The 27006-nt window shown below is 40.7% G+C and overlaps 1 pseudogene; it reads left to right on the forward strand.

Moving 5' to 3' along the window:
* Window positions 1-1229: 1229 nt before the first annotated feature.
* Window positions 1230-21865, forward strand: LOC106607434 (membrane-spanning 4-domains subfamily A member 4A-like; annotated as a pseudogene).
* Window positions 21866-27006: the final 5141 nt, after the last annotated feature.

The following is a 27006-nucleotide window of genomic DNA, read 5'->3' on the forward strand; positions in this document are numbered from 1 at the left end:
ACAGCCAAGACCATGCAGGAGTTGCTTCGGGACAAGTCTCTGAATGTCCTTGAGTGGCCCGGCCAGAGCCCAGACTTGAACCAGATCGAACATCTCTGGAGGTACCTGAAAAAATCTGTGCAGCGACGCTCCCCCATAAAACCTGACAGAGCTTGAGAGGATCTGCAGAGAAGAGTGAGAGAAACTCCCCCAATACAGGTGTGCCAGGCTTGTAGCGTCATACTCAAGAAGACTCGAGGCTGTAATGGCTGCCAAAGGTGCTTCAACACAGTACTGAGTAAAGGGTCTGAATACTTATGTACTAGTGATATTTCAGTTTTTTACTTTTAATAAATGTGCAAACATTTCTAAAAACCCATTTTTGCTTTGTCATCAACGGGTATTGATGAGAGGAAAAAAACTATTGAATCGAAGTGAAGAGGTCTGAATACTTTCCAAATAAACTGTAGGCCTAGTAAAATGATAAATTGTTGTGTAGTGGCTTTGCTGGCATGCATCCCAAAAAATTACTTGAGTTTTCCCCCACCAAGATTTACATGCTAAAATCGCCACTGGAAATATATGGCAAGACTTGGAAATGGCTGTCTAGCAATGATCAACAACCAACTTGACAAAGCTTGTACAATCCAGGTGTGCAAAGCTCTTAGAGATTTACCCAGAAAGACTCACAGCTGTAATCGCTGCCAAAGGTGATTCTAACATGTATTGAGTCAGATGTGTGTATACTTATGTAAATGAGATATTTCTGTATTTAATTTACACACATTTGCATAATTTAAAAAAAATGTGTTTTCACTTTGTCATTATGGAGTATTGTGTGTAGATGGGTGAGAAAGGTGGAATAAGGGGTAGGAATACTTTTTGAAGCCAATGTATACTGGTTTTGTAATAAAACAAAGGTGTAGTTGGGGGGGCATGTGCTTGGCTTCCCCAGTGATTTTACCCATGCACTGCTACTGCTAAAACTAAACTGAAACTAAATAACATAAATTGAAATAGTAATGTTTTTATCAAACAAAACATTTATAGAAACTCTAAAGGCAAACTGAAACTAAACTGATTTTCAAAGAAAAATCAAAAAATGAATAGAATTAAAAACTAATAACTATAATAATCTTGGAAAAGAGAGAAGGAGAGGCATAGACAGGAGGAGAGGATGAGAGGGGAGAATAGGAAGTACGATGAGGAGAGGAAGAGAGATGAGGAGAGGAAGAGGGAGGCGAGAAGATGAGGAGAGGAAGAGAGGGGTGCAGGAGTAGACATGAAGAGCTTATGTTTACATGATATCTCAACATTTACAGTATATACACTTTACTAAGCTCTTTTCTGTTTGTCATGCTTATCTAACATCCACTTACCAATAATTCAACATTCACTAATAAATAGTTATTCTGGTTATTTCACCTACTTCTTCTTTAATTCAGGATGTCTCCCCACAGAGGGGAAAAGTCTTTGGTTAAATTAAATTACTTTATTATACCACACCTTAAAGATGGTTGCCTCTACAGCACAGAAACAAAAGAAATGTATACACTTCCATGCTATGTAACATGAAAGAGAAACTTATACACACTTTCATGGAAGTGTATGAGTTTCTTGTATAGCCTGTGTTCTGAAGGCAAACAACTTCAAGCCCATGATGGGAAGTTATGATAATACAGAAGGAACTAAATGTCGCTCAACAATGACGAAATAATTCAAGTAAACAGATGATACAGCAACCACAAAGACAAACAGCCTACCGCCCACCCATATTTCAATGTGTAACTCTGTGTTGTTGTATGTGTCACACTTCTTTGCTTTATCTTGGCCAGGTCGCAATTGTAAATGAGAACTTGTTCTCAACTTGCCTACCTGGTTAAATAAAGGTGAAGTAAAATAAATATTTAATGGGGAGAGTTCAAAGTCTAATGAGTGGCAGACACACCTATTATGCATGACAGTCCCAAGTAAATTATTATCTGGAAGTCCCAGGTAGAGTATAAACTTTACATGAGGCTCAACAACACACCACTGACCAGCCGTATCACCTCTTACTGTACTACAAACATCCGTCTCTCCTCTGTGAAGATGTCCAGCTCTGTAACAACCACCACTAACGGGGTGGTGGTCATCACCCATGTACACCCCACTGGGAACGGGATGGGGGTTGTGAGGGTCGCTTCTGCCCCTCACTGTTTGGGACAGACGGTTTCCTCAGTGCCGGGAAGTTTCCGGGCAGGGCAACCAAAAGCGCTGGGGGTAAGAATTTCTGTTTTACATCATTTGAAAATGATTTTGACATTTAAAAAAAAAAGACAATTTTGGTTGAATGTATTGGAAGAAGAGAAAAATGAATTTTCTGCTTTGTACTTTGTTTTTCTCTCACAGACCGTACAGATCATGGTTGGTTTGATGATGCTGTTGACAGGAATCGTGATGGCTACAGGACCACAAGTAGAGTAATTAGCGGAATATTTGTCTGGGGATCTATCATTGTGAGTGAACTGTTCTGTCTAACAATCCTACCCTATATTTCCTGTCTTTCTTGATGCAAACAAAACATCCTAATAATTGAATCATGTCACAATTTGAAAAGAAATGCATTAAAAACAAATGTAAAAAAATGAAAAAAATATAAAATCTTTAATTTAAGGTAATGCTTTATAACGAATTACTTAACTAATGACTTTTATCACTGTATATGTATTTGGCTAGGCCTATGCCATTTATACACTCAGTTTGTATTGACTTCTATGTGGGAGTAATTAAACTTGAATTTGAACTTTGGTCATACTGTAGAAATATGTTTGTCCCACATGGTACCCTACTCACTATATAGTGCACTACTTTTGTAGTGTACCGTGTAGAGAATAGGATGCCATTTGGGACGCACTCTTGTTTAATACCTTCCTTGTTCCTTCTCAGTATGTCATTGCAGGCTCTCTAACTGTTGCTGCTGACAACAGATTGAACACATGTCTGGTCAGTGTCAACTATTTTTTCCTCAATAAAGTTTAGGCTTTTGATTTATAAAGTTCCACTCTATTTCAAAACAGAATCTACTTAGGCCCTAATTTTTTCGTTCAACCTGCTTGTTTTCCTCCCACATCACAAGCAGTGGGGTGGGCACTGGCGATTCAGCAACTGCAGATTGCACCTTTAATAAAGACATGTAATAATGATTGTCAACACACTGTATTCTATATTGTATCATTCATCCCCATGTCCTCTTTCTGCTCTCTGTCCCTTAGGTAAAAGGCTCCCTTGGAATGAATGTTGTCGCCACGGTTACTGCTCTTACTGGCACCATTCTGCATTCTTTAGACAGTGCTGGGATCATCTTTTATAACTACTACTGTGACTATCCAGACTATCCTCCATACTACCCTCCATCCTATGTCTGTCAACAGTATTGGGTACATACCAAATGCTTATTCCTTTGGTCAGGACATATTTGTAAATCGGTATAGGGGTATTTATCATCTATAATCGTATTTCAAGACTTTTGTACATACTGTTGAATGTTTTTTATTCGTTTAAATTATACACCATTTGTAGCATATATGTGACATCTCCAACATGCAAGTAATAGTGAATTAGATGCTATTGAGTTAATTTATACTTCTTGTTAGCCCACGCTGAAACGGGAGTCAAAGTTTAATTGTACATAATTGCTCCAAAATGGCAGTGTAGTCTAGTTAACTGCTGTTTCCTGTTCCTCTCTGTCTATAGGTCAGGTCCCAGGGAATTTCTGGTGTTTTGGTTGTTTTCTCCATGCTGGAGTTTATAGTGTCCATCTGTGTCTCGTCATTCGCCTGCAGAGCTGTCTGCCAGTGCTGCCGTTCCACCCCTGAGGTGAGTCTATGGACATAGATTTCTGTCAAAATGTGGTACAAGATTTAAACAGAAATCTAGCTCCGCATACAGTGTGGTCTGAAATTATTGACACCCTTGATAAAAATGAGCAAAAATGACTGTATAAAATAAATCATTCAATACTGAGCTACATTGTATGGGTCACAATTAATGACACCCCTGTTTTCAATACCTCACTGTGCAAGGATAACAGCACTGACACTTTTTCTAAAATGTTTTATGATTTGGAGACCACATTGGGAGGGATCTTAGACCATTCCTCTGTACAGAATCCTTCCAGATCATTGATGTCCTTTGAAAATAGCTTTGGCCATGCACACCAGTGGTGGGTTTGGCATCGAAATGAGAATGCACAGAAAATAACCCCATATCTACCGTAAAATATAGTGGTGAATCTTTGACGTTATGGGGTTAATTTTCTTCCACTGGTCCTGGGCCCCTTGTTAAGGTCAATAGCATCATGAACTTTAGCCAGTGTAGGAGCCAATTTGGGTGTATCTTATATTATGGTATTATTTTGGCAATTACACTCCCGACCACTAGGGGGCAGACACATGGTGGTGGTAAACACACCAGGTGATATATAAAGGCACAGGTGTTCGGTGGGAGAGCTCACGGTTCTTACTTTTGTTATGACAATTTGCCATGACAATTTTCTGCCAACACAGCGGCCGTGAGCTCAAACCTAGGAAGAATTTCTGATTCTTGGGAGCAACTCTCTCTTTTCCCAGCATGAACGAAAGATGTACAGTACCAGTTTATGAGAAGTTTTTCAGAATCGTTGAAGAGAAAAGTATGGTCCACCCCATTGAGTATTTCACCACAACCTCATATGACATGTCTTGAAATATGCATATAGATAGATTAAAAGTAAACTTACATTGTAAAACTTCTGGCTGCCAACTTTCTAACTCCATCTATAACGTTTTGACTTTATAGCACTCCCAGAAGACATGAATTATTGAGTCCTTGCTAGTTGTACACTTAAAGGTCCTGAACAGTCATTCTTAAAATTACTTTTTATCTCATGGTAACTGCCAGGAAGTTTGAAAAGACAGGCTGAGTGAGAGGGAGCTTATATTCTTGAGCTCGCCTTGACTGACAGCTCTTTGAAACCCCTATGTCAAGCAACTTGGATTCAGTGAGCAGTGTTGCAGTAAAATCATCTCAAGCAAATTTGGTGGCACACAAAGCAACTCAAACATTGAAATCGCATCAAAGATTTAAAAAAATGATAGGTCTTCCGTTTAGCATGTCTCTTGTGATGCGGTTCACAGCAGCACTGGTGGATGTGCTGATTAGTTATGTTCCAACACTCCCTTCATCTTGTGTCAATATCAGTTCTTTTTAAATCTTGATCTAAACGTTTTATATTACCTATCATTCTCTATGTGTATCCTTTTCTGAGTCAGATAGGATTCCCTCAACATTTCTTTGATGTCCAAAAGATTTCAGATAGAAATTTGGTGTATAGAACTTTTCAATTGCGTGTATTTGAAAATGTCTACATTAGTCAGTCTAAAATTGCTTTTTAATTCTGTAATGGAAATCATTTTATTTCTTATGCCTTTAGTTTTCTATGGGGCCAATTTATCAGTGAACTCTGAAAAGCTATCCAAGGATTGTTCCATAGGGTTGTGTTTTTATGGAGTGATATTGGTTCTTTTAGTATGCATTCTGTCACGGTTGTCGTAAGGAGAAGCGGACCAAAGTGCAGCGTGATTGTCGTTCCACATTTTTATTGAACTGTGAAACTATGCAATACATATAAATAAACTGAATAACAAAACAACAAACCGTGACGCAGATGTGAAACATACACTAACTCAAAGACAATCTCCCACAAACCCAGGTGGGAAAAACCCCTACTTAAGTATGATCTCCAATTAGAGACAACGAGGACCAGCTGCCTCTAATTGGAGATCATCCCAAACAAAACCCAACATAGAAATACAAAACTAGAACATAACATAGAAAAACTAAACTAGAAAAACTAAACTAGAAACCCCCCCATCACGCCCTGACCTACTCTACCATAGAAAATAACAGCTTTCTATGGTCAGGACGTGACAGTACCCCCCCCCCAAAGGTGCGGACTCCGAACGCACCAACACACACACAAAAAAAAAGGGAGGGTAAGGGAGGGTGAACAAATGTCTATGGCAGCTCTGGTGCAGTACTCAGAACCTTCTCAGCCCGCGGATCCTCCAGCAGAGGAGGCGGCTCCGGTTCGGGGCGTACCCCCGCTCCGCCCGCTGATCCCTCTGCTTTTGTGTCACCTGACCCTGGATCGTCGCCGGAGGTTCTGTACTGCAGGCCGCCGCTGGAGGCTCCGGGTTGCGGGCCGTCTCAGGAGGCTCCGGGCTGCGGGCCGTCTCAGGAGGCTCCGGGCTGCGGGCCGTCTCAGGAGGCTCCGGGCTGCGGGCCGTCTCAGGAGGCTCCGGGCTGCGGGCCGTCTCAGGAGGCTCCGGGCTGCGGGCCGTCTCAGGAGGCTCCAGGCTGGGGACCGTCGCTGCAGGCTCCATGCCATGGATCATTACTGCAGGCTCCGTGCCATGGATCACCACTGGAGGCTTTGTGCCATGGATCATCCCTACAGGCTCCGGGCCATGGATCATCCCTACAGGCTTCTTGCCATGGATTATCCCTACAGGCTCCGGACCATGGATCATCACTGGAGGCTTCTTACGTGAAGCCGGAACAGGTCTCACCGATCTGAGGAACGTTGCTGGAGGTTCCGGACTAGGGGACGTCGCCGGAAGCTCTAGACTGGGAACTGTCGCCGGAAGCTCTGGACTGGGAAGGCACACTGGATGCCTGATGCGTGGGGGTGGCACAGGTGGCGCCAGACTGGTAACATGCACCTCAGGGCGAGTGCGAGGAGCAGGAACAGGACACACCGGACTGGGCAGGCGCACTAGAGACCTGATGCGTGGGGCTGGCACAGGTGGCGCCAGACTGGTGACACACACCTCACGGTAAGCATGAGGAGTTGGCTCAGGTCTCCAACCTGACTCTGCCAATCTCCCCGTGTGCCTCCCCCCAAAATGTTTTTGGGGGCTGCCTCTCGTGCTTCCCTCGTTGCCGTGCTCTCGCTGCCTCCACCTGTTCCCATGGGAGGCACTTTTCTCCTGCCCCTAATTCCTCCAAAGCCCTGGATATACTCCTCCTTATCTCCTCAAAAGTCCACTGGTCCATTGCTTGGTCATATGGCGGTGGGAGATTCTGTCACGGTTGTCGTAAGGAGAAGCGGACCAAAGTGCAGCATGATTATCATTCCACATTTTTATTGAACTGTGAACTATGCAATACATATAAATAAACTGAATAACAAAACAACAAACCGTGACGCAGAGGTGAAACATACACTAACTCAAAGACAATCTCCCACAAACCCAGGTGGGAAAAACCCCTACTTAAGTATGATCTCCAATTAGAGACAACGAGGACCAGCTGCCTCTAATTGGAGATCATCCCAAACAAAACCCAACATAGAAATACAAAACTAGAACATAACAACATAGAAAAACTAAACTAGAAAACCCCATGTCACGCCCTGACCTACTCTACCATAGAAAATAACAGCTTGCTATGGTCAGGACGTGACAGCATTTCATTTTCTTCAATATTGTTATAGTGTTCTTAACTATAAAATTGTTCATGTTCTTCTTTATCGTTTGAAAATAGACTTGTGAAAAGATCCTGAGGATTAGCATGAACAACTTCAATATGTACCCATTGTTCTTCTTTAGTGCACTTAACAATATGTTACAAGTAAAAGCCTTGTGTGGCGAGTTAATACAATTCCAAGTCTGGAAGGTTAAAACCACCCTCAGACTTTGGAAGATGTCAAACTTTCCTTTTTATTCTATGTGTTTTATTTACCCATATAAATTCTGTCATGGCGAGTATACTTTTTTAAACAATGTCTTCGGTGGGGTAATTGGTATTACCGAGAATAAATATAAAAACAAAGAAATGGTTAATTGGCCACAAAATCAACATTTTGCAATGTCTATCTCTGTCTCCGGACTTAAAATCCATTGAAAACATGTGGGTTGAATTGAATAGGGCAGTCCATAAATGCAGACTAAGGATCTCAAGGATCTGGAAGGATTCTGTTTGAAGGAGTGGTCTTTGTGAGATAATGTCTAGATGCTTTTTATTGTGGAGATCAAGTTTATAAATTGCTTGGCTGGGCTGATGAGACAGTGGATTGCACAGTCAGATGGAACAGAGTAAATAGGCATTTTAACAGCATAGATTTAGCCCGTTGTATAATTCACAATAGCAGCACTTACAGTTGACCAGGGCAGAAATGAGATTAACTGATGGGAAGGTGGCATCCTATGACCGTGCCACGCTGAAAGTCACTGAGCTCTTCAGTAAGGCCATTCTACTGCCAATGTTTGTCTATGGAGATTGCATGACAGTGTGCTCGATTTTATACACCTGTCAGCAACGGGTGTGTCTGAAATAGCTGAATCAACTCATTTGAAGGGGTGTCCACATACTTTTGTCTATATAGTGTTTGTTCTGCAACTGTAAGAGCTCCGAGCAGTCATGACACCTGCATATTTGATAAGCAATTTATATAAATGGACTTAAAATGTACATGTCTGTCTTTTAGCAAGTGTTCGTCAATGGGAATCAAATACCGGTACCTCATGGCAGCATGACTCCAAGCAACGCACCTTTCCCTCCTCAGAACAACTACGAGGTATGACATATTTGGAGGTTGAATTGCAGGGTTGCCATATAAAATAGGCTGCTCATTATCTCAAATTAAAATTTAGAATATCTCAACAGTGTCCTAGTAACTGAGTTTCTGGAGTAATTTTAAAAAACTTCCACTGCAAAAACTTTCATTTAAAAATGTGTAATCAAAACGTTGGTCACTGTGTAAAATTCTGTGGGGCTGTACTTGCGAATATTCGAAAATGTTTAGTTTAAGTTTAAGCATCGGCCAAATAAAATCATTGACGTAGTTGCACGTGATCAAAGGCTACATGTTAGCTGTTCCCATCACATAACCTGGTACATTTAGCTCTATGCTAAACTCACCAGGTGGTCGTGATTACAGTATATCCAGCTGAAATTCCATATCAGCTCATTAAAATCGTCGACGTAGTTAGAAGCGATAGAACCAATGGTGTGTATAACCCCTGGTTGACTGATAGGGGGCCCTGTATTGAAGCCACCGGGCACAGCCATCTTGGCACTCCTGCTCCAATGTAAAAAAAAGATTTTGGAAGCTACAGAAATACATTTATTAATGTCTACATTCGTTTTTGACACGTTTATTATATTACAGACACCTTAATGCATACTTTCATAATTATATTATGTGAGCTAAAAATAAACATTTGTAAATATATAAAAAACATTTTCCTTCAAATATTTTTTTAGAGAGTACTAATGTTACTGTCCCCCCCTACAACAACACAAATATGTGTAATTTTGTCCTTGAAACATTTAATTGAAATACTGTATAATTCCATTCATTCATATGGAGGACTGCTCCTAATGGGGAGTGCCAATACCACTGTTCGGTGGTGTGAAAGCTCTCAATGGCCAATACATAGCACCAGTAATCCAGGGTTTATATACATCATTGTATAGAACACTTTTCCAACACCTTAACAACAGTCAAATGGCACCATCTGCTAATCAAAGCAACCTGCCACCCCAATGCATGTACATTGAGTGATTAATTGCTTTAACTTATGCTACACAAAGATAAATTACATACATTTTTCTAAACTAATCCAATCATTTAGTTAGATTTTTTTGCTCCCATAACTGAAATGGTTGTTCTAGTTTATTAAATGGCTTAGGTTGTCTCCTCACACTGTTCCTAACCCTGGTAGTCATTATGAATTCAGGTTGGGGGTGATTCAAACGTTAAACTGGTGGATAGCATAACTCTGGCTGGATTCCGTTAAGAATTACACATCACATTGCAAGTCAGCATAATGTGATTAGCAGGTAGGGTTGCAGTTTTTCCAGAAATCTCGGTTGTAAGATTCCTGGAAATCCTTCAACCAGGATCTGGGAATTTTGTTAATGTAAATGGAATTTTGCAATCTTACTTGCAGGCCTGATGTGGCCTTTAAGCCATGTGTTTCAGGCCACTGAAAATAAGGCCTTATGAGATTTATAATGTGTTTTTATTCAGTTTAATTCTAATGATAACATTTGTATAGGAACTCACTTGGTAAAGGCCACAGGAGTGAAAATGAACGATTCCAACATACACATCTCTGTCACTAACAAATACAGTCATGGGTGTGTTGGTCAATTTCTTCAACAAAAAGGGACGTGGAATGACTCCAATGTATAGCATTGGGGTCATGAGAACGGCTAACCAAACCCATCACCTTATGTTTTACTGCCCGTCAGTTGCAAGAAGTGACATCCCAAAAAACACACAATAACTATCCAACCCAAATGGCTGCCAAATCAAACTTTATTTGTCACATGCGCCGAATACAACAAGTGTAGACCTTACTTGCAAGCCCTTAATCAACAGTGCAGTTCAAGAAGAGTTAAGAAAATATTTACCAAATAAACTAAAGTAAAAAATAATAAAAAGTAACACCATAAAATAACAATAACGAGGCTATATACATGGGGTACCGGTACCGAGTCAATGTGTGGGGGTACAGGTTAGTTGAGGTAATTTGTACGTGTAGGTAGGGGTGAAGTCACTATGCATAGATAATAAACAGTGAGTAGCAGCAGTGTACAAAACAAAAGGAGGGGGTGGAGTGTCAATGTAAATAGTCCGGTGACCATTTGATTAATTGTTAACAGGTCTTATGGCTTTGGGGTAGAAGCTGTTAAGGAGCCTTTTGGTCCTAGACTTGGCGCTCCAGTACCGCTTGCCGTAGCAGAGAAAATAGTCTATGACTTGTCTATGACCATGCTTTCTGGGTACCAGATGGCACTGCAGTGGATAGCCGACTCCTGACCAATTCTGCTATTTTGTGTGGGTTTTTTTTACGCTGATGGTAACTATTTTTGTACATAATGTCTCCGTCATAATTTCCTATGACCGACAACAGCTTCAGGACATCAGAACAGCGATCACTAACTTCGATTTGGATGACAATTTCTACTTCAACAAGTCGGCAGTTCTGCTTTCTCCGGACCAGACCCTAATCCCTGGGATTTAAAAGAGGCAAATGAGCCGGCATCCTGATGAGACTATGTTGGCAAGCAAATAAACCGCCCCTAACCCCTGTTCTATTGGCGAATGTACAATCATTAGAACACAAGACTATCCTATCAACGGGACATGAAGAACTGTAATATTCTATGTTTCACAGAGAGGTGGCTGAACAAAGGCATGGATAAGATACATCTTGCTGGTTTTTCCATGTATCATTTAGAACGAACGGCAACCTCGGGTTAAACTAAGGGGGAGGGGTGTGTCTCTTTGTTAACTCCCGCTGGTGCGCGATCTCTAATGTTAAGGAAGTCTTGAGTTTTTGCTCACCTGAGTTAGAATACCTCATGATAAGCTACAGACCACACTATTTACCAAGAGAGTTTTCATCTATTTCTTTCGTAGCTGTCTGTTTACCACATAGGAGGTTGGTGGCACCTTAATTGGGGAGAACGGTCTTGTGGTAATGACTGGAGCGGAATCAGTAGAATGGTATCAAATACATCAAACACATGGTTTCCAGGTGTTTGATGCCATTCCATTTGCTCCATTATTATGAGCCATCTTCCCCTCAGCAGCCTCCAGTGATTTACAGCCACAAACGATGTTGGCACTAAGACCACACTCAATGACCTGTATAGAAAACAAGAAAATGACTTTAACGCAGGGAAACTGAAATCAGATTTACCTTATTTTTACCAGCATGTCACCTGTGCAACTAGAGGGGACAAAACTCTTGATCACCTTTATTCCACACACAGAATTACATACAAAGCTCTCCCTCGCCCTCCCTTTGGCAAATCTGACCATAACTCTGTCCTCCTCATTCTTGCTGACAAGCAAAAACTCAAAAGGAAGTACCAGTGATGAACTTAATACGAAAGTGGTCAGATGAAGCGGATGCTAAGCTAAAAGACTGTTTTGCTAGCACAGACTGGAATATGTTCCGGGATTCGTTGTCGTCGATGCACTGTATGTATGGATCTACAGTGGGGAGAACAAGTATTTGATACACTGCCGATTTTGCAGGTTTTTCTACTTACAAAGCATGTAGAGGTCTGTAATTTTTATCATAGGTACACTTCAACTGTGAGAGAAAATCCAGAAAATCACATTGTATGATTTTTAAGTAATTAATTTGCATTTTATTGCATGACATAAGTATTTGATACATCAGAAAAGCAGAACTTAATATTTGGTACAGAAACCTTTGTTTGCAATTACAGAGATCATAGGTTACCTGTAGTTCTTGACCAGGTTTGCACACACTGCAGCAGGGATTTTGGCCCACTCCTCCATACAGACCTTCTCCAGACCCCAAAGCCATAAGACCTGTTAACAATTAATCAAATGGCCACCGGACTATTTACATTGACACTCCACCCCCTCCTTTTGGCAGTGTATCAAATACTTGTTCTCCCCACTGTATATACTAGGCAGTGTCAGAGGAAAACCCAAAAAATTGTCAAAGACTCCAGTCACCCAAATCATAGACTGTTCTCTCTGCTATTGCATGACAAGCGGCACCAGAGCGCCAAGTCTAGATCCAAAAGGCTCCTTAATAGCTTCTACCCCCAAGCAATAAGACTGCTGAACAATTATTTACACTGACACCCCCCCCTTATTTACACTGACACTTTACCCCCACCTACATGTACAAATTACCTTGACCAACCTACACCAACCTAGACTCTGTATTTTATTGTGTTACTTATTATTTGATTTTTTACTTTAGTTTATTTAGAAAATATTTTCTTAACTCTGTTTCTTGAACTGCGTTGTTGGTTAAGGGCTTGTAAGTAAGCATTTCACATTAAGGTATACCTACACCTGTTGTCTTCGGCGCATGTGACAAATACAGTTTGATTTGATTTAGATTTGATGTACATATCCCAACCAGAAGCCATAGATTACAGGCAACATCCACACTGAGCTAAAGGCTATGGTTACCACTTTCAAGGAGCGGGACACTAATAAGAAATCCCGCTACCACCTCTGAAGAGCCATCAAACAGGCAAAATGTCAATACAAGACTAAGATCAAATCCTACTACGTCGGCTCTGACGCTTGTCAGATGTGGCAGGGCTTGCAAACTATCATGGACTACAAAACGAAACCCGGTCGCAAGCTGCCCAGTGACGCAAGCCTACCAGATGAGCTAAATGCCTTCTGTGCTCGCTTCAAGGCAAGCAACACTGAGCCATGCATGACCGGCTATTCCGGATGACTGTGTGATCTCGCTCTCCATGGCCGATGTGAGTAAGGCCTTTTAAACAGGTTAACATTCAAACATTCAAGGATTCACAGACGGATTACCAGGACACATACTCAGAGCATGAGCTGACCGGCTGGCAACTGTCTTGAATGACATTTTCAACCTCTCCCTGACCCAGTATGTAATACATACATGTTCCAAGCAGACCACCATAGTCCCTGTGCCCAAGAAGTCCAAACTAACCTGTCTAAATGACTATTGCCCCTTAGCATTCATATATGTAGCCATGAAATGCATTGAAAGGCTGGTCAAGGCTCACATCAACACCATTATCCCAGACACACTGGACCCACTCCAATTCGCATACCGCCCCAACAGATCCCCAGATGACGTAATCTCTATTGGACTCCACACTGCCCTCTCCCACCTGGACAAGAGGAACACCTACAGTACCAGTCAAAAGTTTGGACACACCTACTCATTCAAGGATTTTTCATTATTTGTACTATTTTCTAAATAGTGAAGACATCAAAACTATGAAATAACACACATGGAATCATGTAGTAACCAAAAAAGTGTTTAAAAAATCCAAATACATTTTAGATTTTAGATTCTTTGAATTAGCCACCCCTTGCCTTGATGACAGCTTTGCACACTCTTGGCATTCTCTCAACCAGCTTAACCTGGAAAGCTTTTCCAACAGTCTTGAAGGAGTTCCCACATATTCTGAGCACTTGTTGGCTTCTTTTCTTTCACTCTGCGGTCCAACTGATCCCAAATCATCTCAATTGGGTTGAGGTCGGGTGATTGTGGAGGCTAGGTCATCTGATGCAGCACTCCATCACTCTCCTTCTTGGTTAAATAGCCCTTACACAGCTGTGTGTTTTGGGTCATTGTCCTGTTGAAAAACAAATGATAGTCCCACTAAGCACAAACCAGATGGGATAGTGTATCGCTGCACAATGCTGTGGTAGCCATGCTGGTTAAGTGTGCCTTGAATTACAAATAAATCACAGACCGTGAACCAGCAAAGCACCATCACACCTACTCCTCCATGCTTCATGGTGGGAACCGCACATGCGGAATTCATCCGTTCACCTACTCTGCGTCTCATAAAGACACAGCAGTTGGAACCAAAAATCTCAAATAGATCAAAGGACAGATTTCCACCGGTCTAATGTCCATTGCTCTTGTTTCTTGGCCCAAGCAAGTCTCTTCTTATTATTGATGTCCTTTAATAGTGGTTTCTTTGCAGAAATTCGACCATGAAGGCCTGATTCACGCAGTCTCCTCTGAACAATTGATGTTGAGATGTGTCAGTTACTTGAACTCTGTGAAGCATTTATTTGGGCTGCAATTTGAGATGCAGTTAACTCTAATAAACTTATCCTCTGCAGCAGAGGTAACTTTAGGTCTATCTTTCCTGTGGCGGTCCTCATAAGAGACAGTTTCATCATAGCGCCTGATGGTTTTCGACTGCACTTGAAGAAACTTTCGAAGTTCTTGACATTTTCTGCATTGAATCGCCTTCATGTCTAGGGGCAAGGGGGCAGTATTTGCACGGCCGGATATAAAACGTACCCAATTTAAACTGGTTACTACTCTTGCCCAGAAACGAGAATATGCATATAATTTGTAGATTTGGTCAGTTAGGATCACCACTTTATTTTAGGAATGTGAAATGTCAGAATAATAGCAGAGAGAATGATTTATTTCAGCTTTTATTTATTTCATCATTCCCAGTGGGTCAGAAGTATACATACACTCATTTTGTAAGTCGCTCTGGATAAGAGCGTCTGCTAAATGACTTAAATGTAATGTAATGTAAATGTAATTAGTATTTGGTAGCATTGCCTTTAAATTGTTTAACTTGGGTCAAACGTTTCGGGTAGCCTTCCACAAGCTTCCTACAATAAGTTGAGTGAATTTTGGCCCATTCCTCCTGACAGAGCTGGTGTAACTGAGTCAGGTTCCTAGGCATCCTTGCTCGCACACGCTTTTTCAGTTCTGCCCACAGATTTTCAATGGGATTGAGTTCAGGGCTTTGTGATAGCCACTCCAATACCTTGACTTTGTTATCCTTAAGCCATTTTGCGTGTGTCATGCACAAAGTAGATGTGCTAACCGACTTGCCAAAACTATAGTTTGTTAACAAGAAATTTGTGGAGTGTTTGAAAAATGAGTTTTAATGACTCCAACCTACGTGTATGCAACTTCCAACTTCAACTGTACATACCTCTCCACATTTATCTGTTACTGGTACTCCCTGTATCTAACTCCATTATTGTGTATTTGTTATATTTTTTATTGTAATTTTTAAACTCTGCATCATTGGGAAGGGCTCGTAAGCAAGCATTTCACGGTGTACAGTTGTATTCCGTGCATGTGACAAATAAAAATAGATTTGTTCATTCACTATAGCTCAGCGTTCAACACCATAGTGCACTCCAAGCTCATCACTAAGCTCAGGTCCCTGGGACTGAACACCACCCTCTGCAACTGGATCCTGAACTTCCAGACGGGCCGCCCCAGGTGGTGAGGGTAGGGAACTGCCACGCTTACTCTCAACACGGGGGCCCCTCAGGGTTGTGTGCTTAGTCCCCTCCTGTACTCACTTTTCACCCACAACTGCATGGCCACACACGACTCCAACACCATCATCAAGTTTGCTGACGACACAACGGTGGTAGGCCTGATCACCAACAACAATGAAACAGCCTATAAGAAGTAGGTCAGTGACCTGGCAGTCCAGGACCTCTATACCAGGCGGTGGTAGAAGAAGGCCCTAAACATAATCCAGACTGCAGCCACCCAACTCATAAACTGTTTTCTCTGTTACTGCGGTTTGAATGCACCAGGTCTGGAACCAACAGGACCCTGAACGGCATCAACTCCCAAGCCATAAGACTGCTAAATAGTTAACCAAAAAGCTACCTGGGCTATCTGCATTGACCCCCTTTTGCACAAACTCTTTTGACTCATCACATACGCTGCTGATATTGATTATTATCTATCGTGTTGCCTAGTCACTTTACCCCTACCTATGTGCACATATCTACCTCAATTACCTCGTAACCCTGCACATCAACTCTGTACTGGTACCCGTGTATATAGCCATGTTATCGTTACTCATTGTGTATTTATTCCTGATTTTATTATTTTTTTCTCTGCATTGTTGGGAATGCCCTGTAAATAAGCATTTCACTGTTAGCAGGTAACAAAACAAATACAAATAAATAATATAGAACTATATATATATAACTATATATATAGTTATAGTTATATGTATATATATCACTTAAACTAAATAAAAACGAACAATAAAGGTCTGAAAACGAACTGAAACTGAACTGAATTAAAAATAAACATTGAAAAACGAATAGATATAACTTAAAACTTAAAAATGATATAATAACAAGGATGTGATGATCATGCAATATTGACACTCTACAGGCTCAACCTAGTAAGTAATCAGTTTAAATTGTAAATACTGAGCATGTGTACTGTAGCTTTTTTGTTAACATCTCTCTACTGTATAATTTCTATCATAGTCTGCAACCGAAACGGCATCTTAATCACTATATAGTGCACTACTTAGGGTATAGGGTGCGGGCTTTGGTTAAAGATAGAGCACTAAGTATAGGGAATAGGGTGCCATTTGGGACATATCTGTCCTATTATGTACTGTGTTGTTTCTACAGACTGTGATCTACCCAAAGGGTCCTGAGGGAGACGATATGGGAACAGGGTTTCAACAGAACCCCCTGCCTCCACAAAACACTGCTTTCATCCCTTGAGAATTGGGCTTCTGTGAATACATCGCTCTTTTTCTTATTAAAATTGTCTTCTCTAGGGCTATTTTTCTGATCCAAGCCAGCCAATGGTTGGCACCACATCACTCATCTGAATAATTTGACAGTTCAATATTGATAGTGTAATGTAATGTTTCAGTATAATGTTTAGGTTACTATATGGTGGATTTTTTTAACTTCATGTTTTTGTAATTTCTCTCTTTTTTTATTGATATAATTTAATTAGAATGTATTATATAAAAGTATAGTACATTTATGAACTAACATCAGCCACTGCTACATCATAATGAGGCATCACTTTTTTTAATAACATGCAAATACATATTTAACTTAATGTCTTGAAACAAGTAACCACAGCCATTCATCCCAAACAACATCAGCAATAACCACGACCATTCATCCCACCGCTCAAAAATCACAAACCACCACTCCCCCCATAGTATTCTGAAGAACAGGTTTTCATTCCCTACTTTCTATTTTTAATAAAGTTATTTACCCTGAACCTAAGACCCCTTACCCTAAACTAGATCCGTATCCTATTTCCAACACTTCCCTTTAAACTAGCGTTTCTCAAAGTCGGTCCTCGGTACCCCAAGGCGTGCAAGTTTTGGTTTTTGCCCTAACACTACACAGCTGATTCAAATTATCAAAGCTTGATGATTAGTTGATTATTTGGGGTCCAGAGGACCGAGTTTGGGAACCCTGCCTTATTAAACCTAAACCTTTACCCTAAACTGGGTTTGTATGCTTTACCCAATCCCTCCTCCTCTATTTTATAATTTTTTCTTTACTTCTTTACATTTTTTATTCATTAAAGTTTGTTTTAATGAAATCAAGCTGAGAAAGAAAAAAATGTAACAACTTTCCTTTTGTACGTTGCCAAACCTGACCTTCACCTGACAGATACAAGGAGAAGAGATGTCCCTACCAGTCCCAAAGTTCGTCAGCGCATCACAAGAGGCATGCCAAATGGGAGATGTGTATATAAATAATATATATCTTTGATGCAATTTCAATGTTGTTTGAGATGATTTCACTGCATTGCTGCTCACTGAATCCAAGTTGCTTGACATAGGCGTTTCAAAGAGTTGTCACTCAGCCTGCCTTTTCGGACGCTTGCCTTTTGGTTGATCCATTTGTGGTTTCAGGGTGGGTGAGAAAGGAGTTGTGTGCAGTTGAATCAGTGAAGGTAACCTGCAGTGGACTTGTGATATTTGTGTGTGTTACTTCTGGCCAGAGGAAGAAGGCACTTTGTGTCATGCAACTTGGGTCAATATCTGTTTCTTGTTTTGCTCTTAGGAATAAGGCACCATAGAAAGGAGTGATTTCTGGGGTAGCGTTAAGTGTGAAGGTGGAACAATTGAAGTTGAAAATTCCTGGTCTTTGTGATGCATCCCATTTGGTGCGATGCAGACCAGGTGGGGAGCGTGGTGAAAAAGTAATTGTCAGTCCTTTTGAGTTTTGAGTCAGTCTCAAAGTCATGTTAGGATATATTAGTTATCCTGTTAGAGCTTTTGTGCAGAATCCACTGCACTGTTTCAGATGCAAAAATTCTGGTCATTTTGCAGAAGTGTGTAAGTGGGAGATTCCAAGATGTGGGAAGTGTGCTGGAGGGCATGCGACAGAGGATTGTGTAGTTTCGGTGGATAAAGTTGTGTGTGTCAATTGTAGGGGTGCACATGATGCTGGGGATCGTAAGTGTCCGGTGCGAGAGAGGCAGATTAGTGTGGAGGATGGGTCAAGGGTGATGGATCCTGAGAGGATCCCAGTGAGTAGTAGATTTGTGCCAGTACAAAGGGATAGGGTAATGAGTGAGTTATGCTTCAGTAAGGTTGGCTTCTTAGCATTCATAGCAAGGGTTTTCAACTGTACCACAGAAATTGAAAGTTAACCACAGAAAATAGATGTTGTGGTGGCAGCTGCAGAGAAGTATTTGGGTATATGAGATTTGACAGGGTTACAGGGTTTGTTGAGGGGTGGTGTCCCATCCTCCCAGGCTGTTGGCATAGGCAGAAACAGATATGGGTTTTGATGAGTGTAGGTGACCATTGCAGAGAAGTACTTGGGTGTAGGGCTGTGGCGGTCACAATTTTGTCAGCCGGTGATTGTCAAGCAAATAACTGCAGGTCTCACAGTAATTGACCGTTAATTAACATAAACACATTTAGCATCTCCTGGCTTCCACACATCACCTACAAGCCACTGATGCAGACCTTTGGAACATCTACATTTTAAAAAGTCTAATCAATCTATGTAATATAGCCTACACTGTCACAATATTTATTTTAGACAGGTCTAAAGAAACATTATACGAAGAAAATGTAGTCTACTTCAAAAGAACGGAATAGCATACTCTGAATTGTCCGTATGATAGGTCCTGATCTGGCTATGCCATATGGCTGTGGGCTACACTAGTTCATTTAGCAGACAGATTTGCTTAGAATTCCGCAGCATTATTTGATATTATTTTATAGTATGAACAATACAATTTAACAAAGCTGAATAAAATAGGAAATATATTTTCTTCAAATGATTTCAGGGGGTGCGCACATGCAGCTATTCTGTGTTGAGTGGTTAACAAAGAAACAGGTACTCTTATATGCTTAATTTAGAGTTATTATGAAACTTTAGTTGTGATACAAAACATCGGGCTATAGATTTTTAATACATTCTAAGTCTGCATGATGCGACTCTAATGATGATTTGCATGAAAAAGTTGCATGAACGGCATGAGCTCTGCTTTATTTGCGCAGGCTGTACACACTTCATGAGTCTCTCATTCACAATTTGACAAGCACTTGATAATGCCTTAAATGTCACACCGGCATCCCCTTTGTGTGGCCGCACTGCCCCCTAAAAAAATCCATGCCTTTTGCAGCCAGTGGCCGTTGTGCCCATAGGCTGAATATAATAACTATAATTCCCTTCTCCTGGCTGCATGCTGCGTGCTTCGAAGCACCTCTCCCGTCACGTGATCGGGTCTTTCTCACAGGCTACAAGTGAAGACAGACACATCCGGGACGCAACTGCTCGAGTTCTTTTCCGAAGATATTGTAAGAACTGTCCACATTTACTTTTGGTCAGCCAATAAGATCAGTAGGCCTAATGAACAGCAAAAGCACTAGCCTATGTCAATCTACTGTCCCCCATATTCAAAAGTTGACTTATTCTATTCGAGGAAGAAATATTCCGAACATAGTCTGGGACAGTTGTGGGATGTGTTAGATCCCAAATTAATACAACCACTAGCATAACGCAACAGATCAGAATATTTAGCTTATAAAGTTGATAAACTATCAGGCTATTTTTTTACATTATACATTTGAGTCATTTAGCAGACACTCTTATCCAGAGCGACTTACAGTAGTGAATGCATACATTTCATACCATGCATTTATTTGTTCTTTTTTTTTCTTTTGTACTGGCCCCCCGTGGGAATCAAACCCACAACCCTGGCGTTGCACACACCACGCTCTACCAACTGAGCCACAGGGAAGACTAAGGTAACAATGTGCACAATGTCCATTAGAGGGAAAACACCATCATCAAAAGTGACCGCAAATGTGATTAAGCATGTAATTATTTTATTATAAAGGAGCCTTTTATGGTGAAAATATCTTCCCCAGTGGCGATTTAAGCTTTTAAATGTTGGTGGGGCAAACTCTAAAACTTTTTTAGATGCATGCCAGCAAAGCCACTACACAACACAACACGACACTAAACAATACATTAATTGCACTGTGACGGTTACAAACGGTGCCCACAAATTGTTAGGGCCTACATAAAGCTGTCCCAACAGCAGAACTTTCTTTTCAGCACAATGGAGTGAATCTTTATGTCAGGGGTTCACCTAGGGGTCATTATAGGGGATGTACCAAATGTTTAATGTATTATAATAATTGATAATGCTTATGTTGTATTAATAGAAGGGGAGGGGTTATAAGACCTCCCTCCTTACATTTATAGGGTCCTAGACTACAGATTAACAATATATATATTCATTATAGAGGTTTAATATTGTTCCACAGTTGTTTTCTAGTCTCTCTGCCTCTTTTAAAGAAACGGTCTGAGAAATGTGTGACTGAGACAGAACTCTGCAGGGGAGTGTAAGAGATAAGAGACTAGTCATGTCACGTCCTGACCCTTGTAAGAGGTCATTTTCCATAGTAGAGTGGTCAGGGCGTGACAGGTGGGTGTTTTGGGTGGTTTTGGTTTTCTGTTTCTATGTGGGGTTTTCTAGATTTCTATTTTTATGTTTTTGTTTTCTATGTTTTGGCCAGGTATGGTTTCCAATCAGAGGTAGCTGTCTATCGTTGTCTCTGATTGGAAGCCATACTTAGGCAGCCTGTTTTTCATGTGTGGGTGTTGGTAGTTGTTTTCTGTTTTGTATGTGTTACCTGACGGAACTGTTGGTGATCGTTTTGTTGTTTTTGCTACGTGTTTCATTAATAAAGTAAATATGAGCACTCTACACGCTGCGCCTTGGTCCCCTTTAGACGACCCGTGTTACAAGTCAGACATTCCACAATAAATCAACTTGGGGAGTGGACATTTACTGCTTAGCCCTTAGAAAACACTGGAACTATTGTATCTCTCTTGCAAGTTTGTATAGCTGTGTATGCATGGGTTTGGTCTGATGAGTAGAAGGTAATGACGTATGCAGTGACATCACTAGGGCTGGACTTCGGGTTTAATAAAATAACTTGGGACCTTTTCTATTTTGCAGAACTTACTCGGAAACATGCGTGCTATGTTGTCAACTTCTGTCTGCAATTGCATTAATAAAGGTTTTTGAATGATTTAATTAAAGATATTGTCAGAATGCTAATTTCACCAATGAGCCAATGATTAACAAGGAACAAGGAACGAATCCCAACACTTATCACTGCTACACCTGGCTATTAGCGGAGCCTTGTCTGGCAGCGAAACATTTCATTCAGCCTCATTTACTGCCTTTTAAAAAACACAGCTGATATGGCAGACTTGCTTAAATAAATGTGGTTTCAACTGACAATTGAGATGTACAAACTATGGCATAAGGTGACAACGTCCGGATAAGAGGCAATCTGTAATTTCGATTGAGACATTAATGAGCGAGCTAGGATGGATGTAGTCATTTGTTCAGCACTTTTGAAATGTACAGCGACAGAATTCAGAACATGGGCCGTTCTTACAGTGTTCGCCCTGTACACCAAGTCAGAACCGTGAATAAATAAAGGGTACATATAAGCAGACAATGAAGCTCTAACAATATCATGACTAAAACAGGCTACATGTGCACCACCAAGCCAAAACAGTAGGCTAAGTCAGGAGGTGGAAAGGGACCAAATTATTAGGGTGAGGCACATGGGCAACTAACAGTTTAGTACACAAAATACACTTAGCATTACTTTCTTAGCTACAGTATATATATCTCCCTGGCATACTACATAATTTATGCAGCAGCATACAAGACATTTTTGGACTCACGTTGTTGTGCTCACTTGAACATGAAGGTGGTGCGGTGGTTCTTCTTCGGCAAAGTTTGGCATCAAACTTTGTCGTCAAACTCTGGCATTTTCTGGATTTGTGGTGCTTTCAAGACAAAAAAAACAAGATTCAATCATGATATCAATGATTGAGCTCTAAAAAGAGGCCCGAGTTCCCGACTTGGAATTCCGAGTTGGAATTCAGTCGGAGCTAATTTGCTAATTTGAGTTTCCAGTTGCCTTGAACACAGCAGAAGTCATGCTGGATTGACAGCATGGCTAATGTATTGAACCTTTTCTGGCCCATCATATTGAATGTTATATATTGAACCCAGACTTGGACCACACACCCACTCCACTGAATAGCAGGCTAGTGATTGCTAGCCACTGATTCCTTCCAAACCACTCATTGTTGAATTTGCGATTTCCAAGTTGTTGTGTAATGTTTATGTCCAATGGCCGATGAGCACCGATACGTTTTATCTATAATTTCTCTTCATATGACAAGGATTTGCCAGTAGATTGTCGACTTGATTCATGATGATGACTGCTAGCTTGCTAGCTAAGATTTTGAAAGTATGATGTTGACATGATCAGTCCATTCAAAGCTACGGTAGATATAACATGATTTGTCATTTTAACTGAATTTCCAAGCTCTACTTGTAGATTTTGCAGTGACGTTGTGTCCCCATGAGTGACAGAACACTGAGCCAATCACGGCACAACTAAAGAACATTACCAAACCCTACGCTCCATATTTTCAGCTGACTGCCCCAGCTGAAACACCTGCATTTTGGAGCTGCCTTACTCAAGAAAGCAAAAAAGAGATGCGGCTTTATTAACTCAATGATTTATTTTTACATTGTTTGCAAACTGATATGTGACACGTATTAATGTCAAAATAACATGCAAAACAGGCACACACAAAAAATATATATTGTTTTATTTTATTTTTTAGCTAAACAGGTGGGGCTCAAAACAGGTCAACACTGATCTTCCCCAAACTTGAAACTCATGTTCTGCGTATGTATACCAGTTATGTTCTACACCCGTTGTAAAGCGGATTAATGTGCTTAATTTTAAGAAGTTATTTGGCCACTTTATTTGTGATACAAACCAAAAATCCAATAAAAAAATCTAAACATATAGCCCTATGTGCTAGGCTACATGAGGTGTGTGAATATGATTTGGAAAAGGTCTGCAAAAAAAGGAATGCATTGTTTCTTGCCTTATGCTGGGCATCATTCACAAGTGATAATATATCATTCAAAAGTGATAGGCTAATATTGTTACCCATCAGACTATTCTTGATTTAATCTTGTCTTTACATATACTAAATAATATGTGTGAAATTTGTTTTGATTTAGGAATAGACAATTATCATGCACCTGTCTCGAAACAGGGGCAAGTGAAAAAAATACATTTCATCTATGCACGTAAATAGCAAATGGAGGACGCTTTTCCCATAGTTCATTTCCATAAATCTTCTTAAGGCTAAGGGGCAGTATCCTGAATTTCCGGCTGACTGACGTGCCCAAAGTAAACTGCCTGTTACTCAGGCCCAGAAGCTAGGATATGCATATTGGTAGCATTGGATAGAAAACACTCTGAAGTTTCTAAAATTGTTAAAATAATGTCTGTGAGTGTAACAGAACTGATATGGGAGGCAAAAACCGGAGGAAAATCCATCCGGAAATTAAGTCTTTTCAATGCAAGCCTATGGGATATACAAAAAAATAGCTCCCAAACTGCAGTTCCTATGGCTTCCACTAGATGTCAAAAGTCTTCATACAGGGTTTCAGGCTTGTTTCTTGAAAAATGAACAAGTAGTTGTAGTTTATCCAAGGCGTTCTCATCTGGAAAGGTAGGCTTTTGGCGCGCGTGAATTAGGGCGGGCTCTTTGTTATTTTCCTTTTCTATTGAACACCGTTCTTTCTGTCTGAAATATTATCATTTATTTACACATTAGGGTACCTGAGGATTGATTAGAAACATTGTTTGACTTGATTGGATGAAGTTTACCGGTAGCTTTTTGGATTCCTTTGTATGCATGTTGAAGGAGTGGATTACTGAAATCAATAGCGCCAACTAAACAGACTTTTTTGGATATAAAGAAGGACTTTATCGAACAAAACGAACATTCATTGTGTAGCTGGGACCCTTGGGATTTCAAACAGAGGAAGATCTTCAAAGGTAAGTGATTTATTTTATCGCTATTTGTGATTTTTTTCAAGTCTGTGCTGGTTGAAAAAGTATTTTGATGTGGGGCGCTGTCCTCAGATAATCGCATGGTATGCTTTCGCCATAAAGCCTTTTTGAAATCTGACAAAGCGGTTGGATTAACAAGAAGTTAAGCTTTTAAATGATGTAAGACACTTGTATGTTCATGAATGTTTAATATTACGATTTTGTAATTTGAATTTGGTGCGCTCCAATTTCACTGGATGTTGTCGAATTTGATCCCGTTAGCGGGATCCGATCCCGAAGAGGATTTCCATAACAGACAGGTGGGCTATACTCATGTTGTAAAGAGAGGAAATGTGCTTAATGTTAGGAATGTTGAGAAATAAATATAGTATGCCTATCCTAAGAAAGCTGATGGGATCCACCTCTTTTTAATAGAGGCCATCACTATGTTTTCTCACGCAATTGCATAGCCTATAGAAATGCTGCGCAACATGAGCTCATGGGCTCTCGTGAAGTGTTTGATTAGATTTTTGATTACATTTGCATCGATGTCAGAGTGATGAGAGGGACAATAGAGTGCTGAGTACCAGGCAGTTAGCAAGGTTGGTAGGCTACACATCAGCAGCATCAGAGCTTGGAGAAGACTAGTTACCGTAACTAAATGGTCATGTGGAATTTGACTGCCTTCATGACTCGTGACCACCGGTGTGGCAGTAATACGGTCACCATAACAGCCCAACCGTGCATATATATCCTCCAAACACCGGCTTTCGAGGGCATTATCATTTTTATACAACGGGTGTGTCAAGGCTCAGGAGAAGACCCAGATGCAGACAGTTTCAAAGTAACAAAAGTTTATTACAAAAACAGGGGGGAAGGCAAACGTCAGGTCAAGGGCAGGCAGAAGTCAGTAATCCAGAGTAGAGTCCGAAAAGTACTGAATGGCAGGCTCGGGGTCAGGGCAGGCAGAGGTCAGTAATCCAGGTTGGTGTGACAAGGTACAGAACGGCAGGCAGGCTCAGGGTCAGGGCAGTCAGAATGGTCAAAACCGGGAAAACAGGAACTAGAGAAAGACAGGAGCATGGGAAAAACGCTGGTAGGCTTGACGAAATAAAACGAACTGGCAACAGACAAACAGAAAACACAGGTATAAATACACTGGGGATAATGGGGAAGATGGGCGACACCTGGAGGGAGGTGGAGACAAGCACAAAGACAGGTGAAACAGATCAGGGTGTGACAGGGTTACCAACATATTCAAATAATGATTGACATATTTTCATTAAAAACCTTATTTTAATAAATGTATTCATACTATTTCATCCTTCCACAAGATATAGTCCCAACACAAATCTAGGGTTGCTACCCAAGCCGGCTGGTCATTCGTTCTATTGGTTCAGTTGCCAGAGACGCGACCCAGTCGTTCAGTCTTTTTGTTCTGTATCTATGGGCGCGACCCAGTCGTTCGTTCTAAATGGTCCATTGCCATACTGGCTGGCAACTTTCTTATCCCTTGCTTGCTAGCTAGCCAACTACAGCTAACTTACAGTCACATGCAGCTAGAATAACAGCAAAGTAGCTGCATTTGCATTTGTTTAAGCTGTTTTCTAGTGACATTTATTTGGATGCATCCATAACAATGAGCTAATGAGGCGTGATATCGCATAGCATAGAAAATGGCATAGGGCACTTGTTCAGAGGAGCTAGCCAACACAATCACTTCAAACTGAAGCTGGAAAGACTGCAAACTAGCTGCACTTTGTTTTGTTTTTACCTTTTTTCAATTGACATTTCATTTCTTTGTATATATCCAAAACATTATGCCATCTGATTCATGATTTTGACTGGCTGAGAAACGCTGCCTGTCTGTCTCGTCCCGACTCCCAACACGTTCATTACTATGGGACAGCTAGAGATCGAATTTGAATATTGAAACAATGTTGCAATGTCGGAGAGACTGACAGAAATGTTTATACAAATCTCATCTTTTGAAAACGAAATGTTAGTGTAAAGGAAATGTGAGAAAGTCTAGATGCTTTTTATAGTGGAGATCAAGTTTATAAATTGCTTGGCTGGGCTAATGAGAAGCGTGGATTGTGCAGTCAGAGTAAATGGTAATTTTAACATCATAGATTTAGCCGGTGGTAACTTGTGGAATAGACACCGGCTGGAATGCGGTTTTAACCAATCAGCATTCAGGATTAGACCCACCCATGGTATAAATATCAAATAACCTGACAATGATCCACATCATATAGGTAGACAAGTAATGTTAGTGTGTTATGCAGAAAAACA

This window comes from Salmo salar, chromosome ssa06 (genome assembly GCF_905237065.1).
Source record: "Salmo salar chromosome ssa06, Ssal_v3.1, whole genome shotgun sequence".
In the NCBI taxonomy this organism is placed as follows: Eukaryota; Metazoa; Chordata; class Actinopteri; order Salmoniformes; family Salmonidae; genus Salmo; species Salmo salar.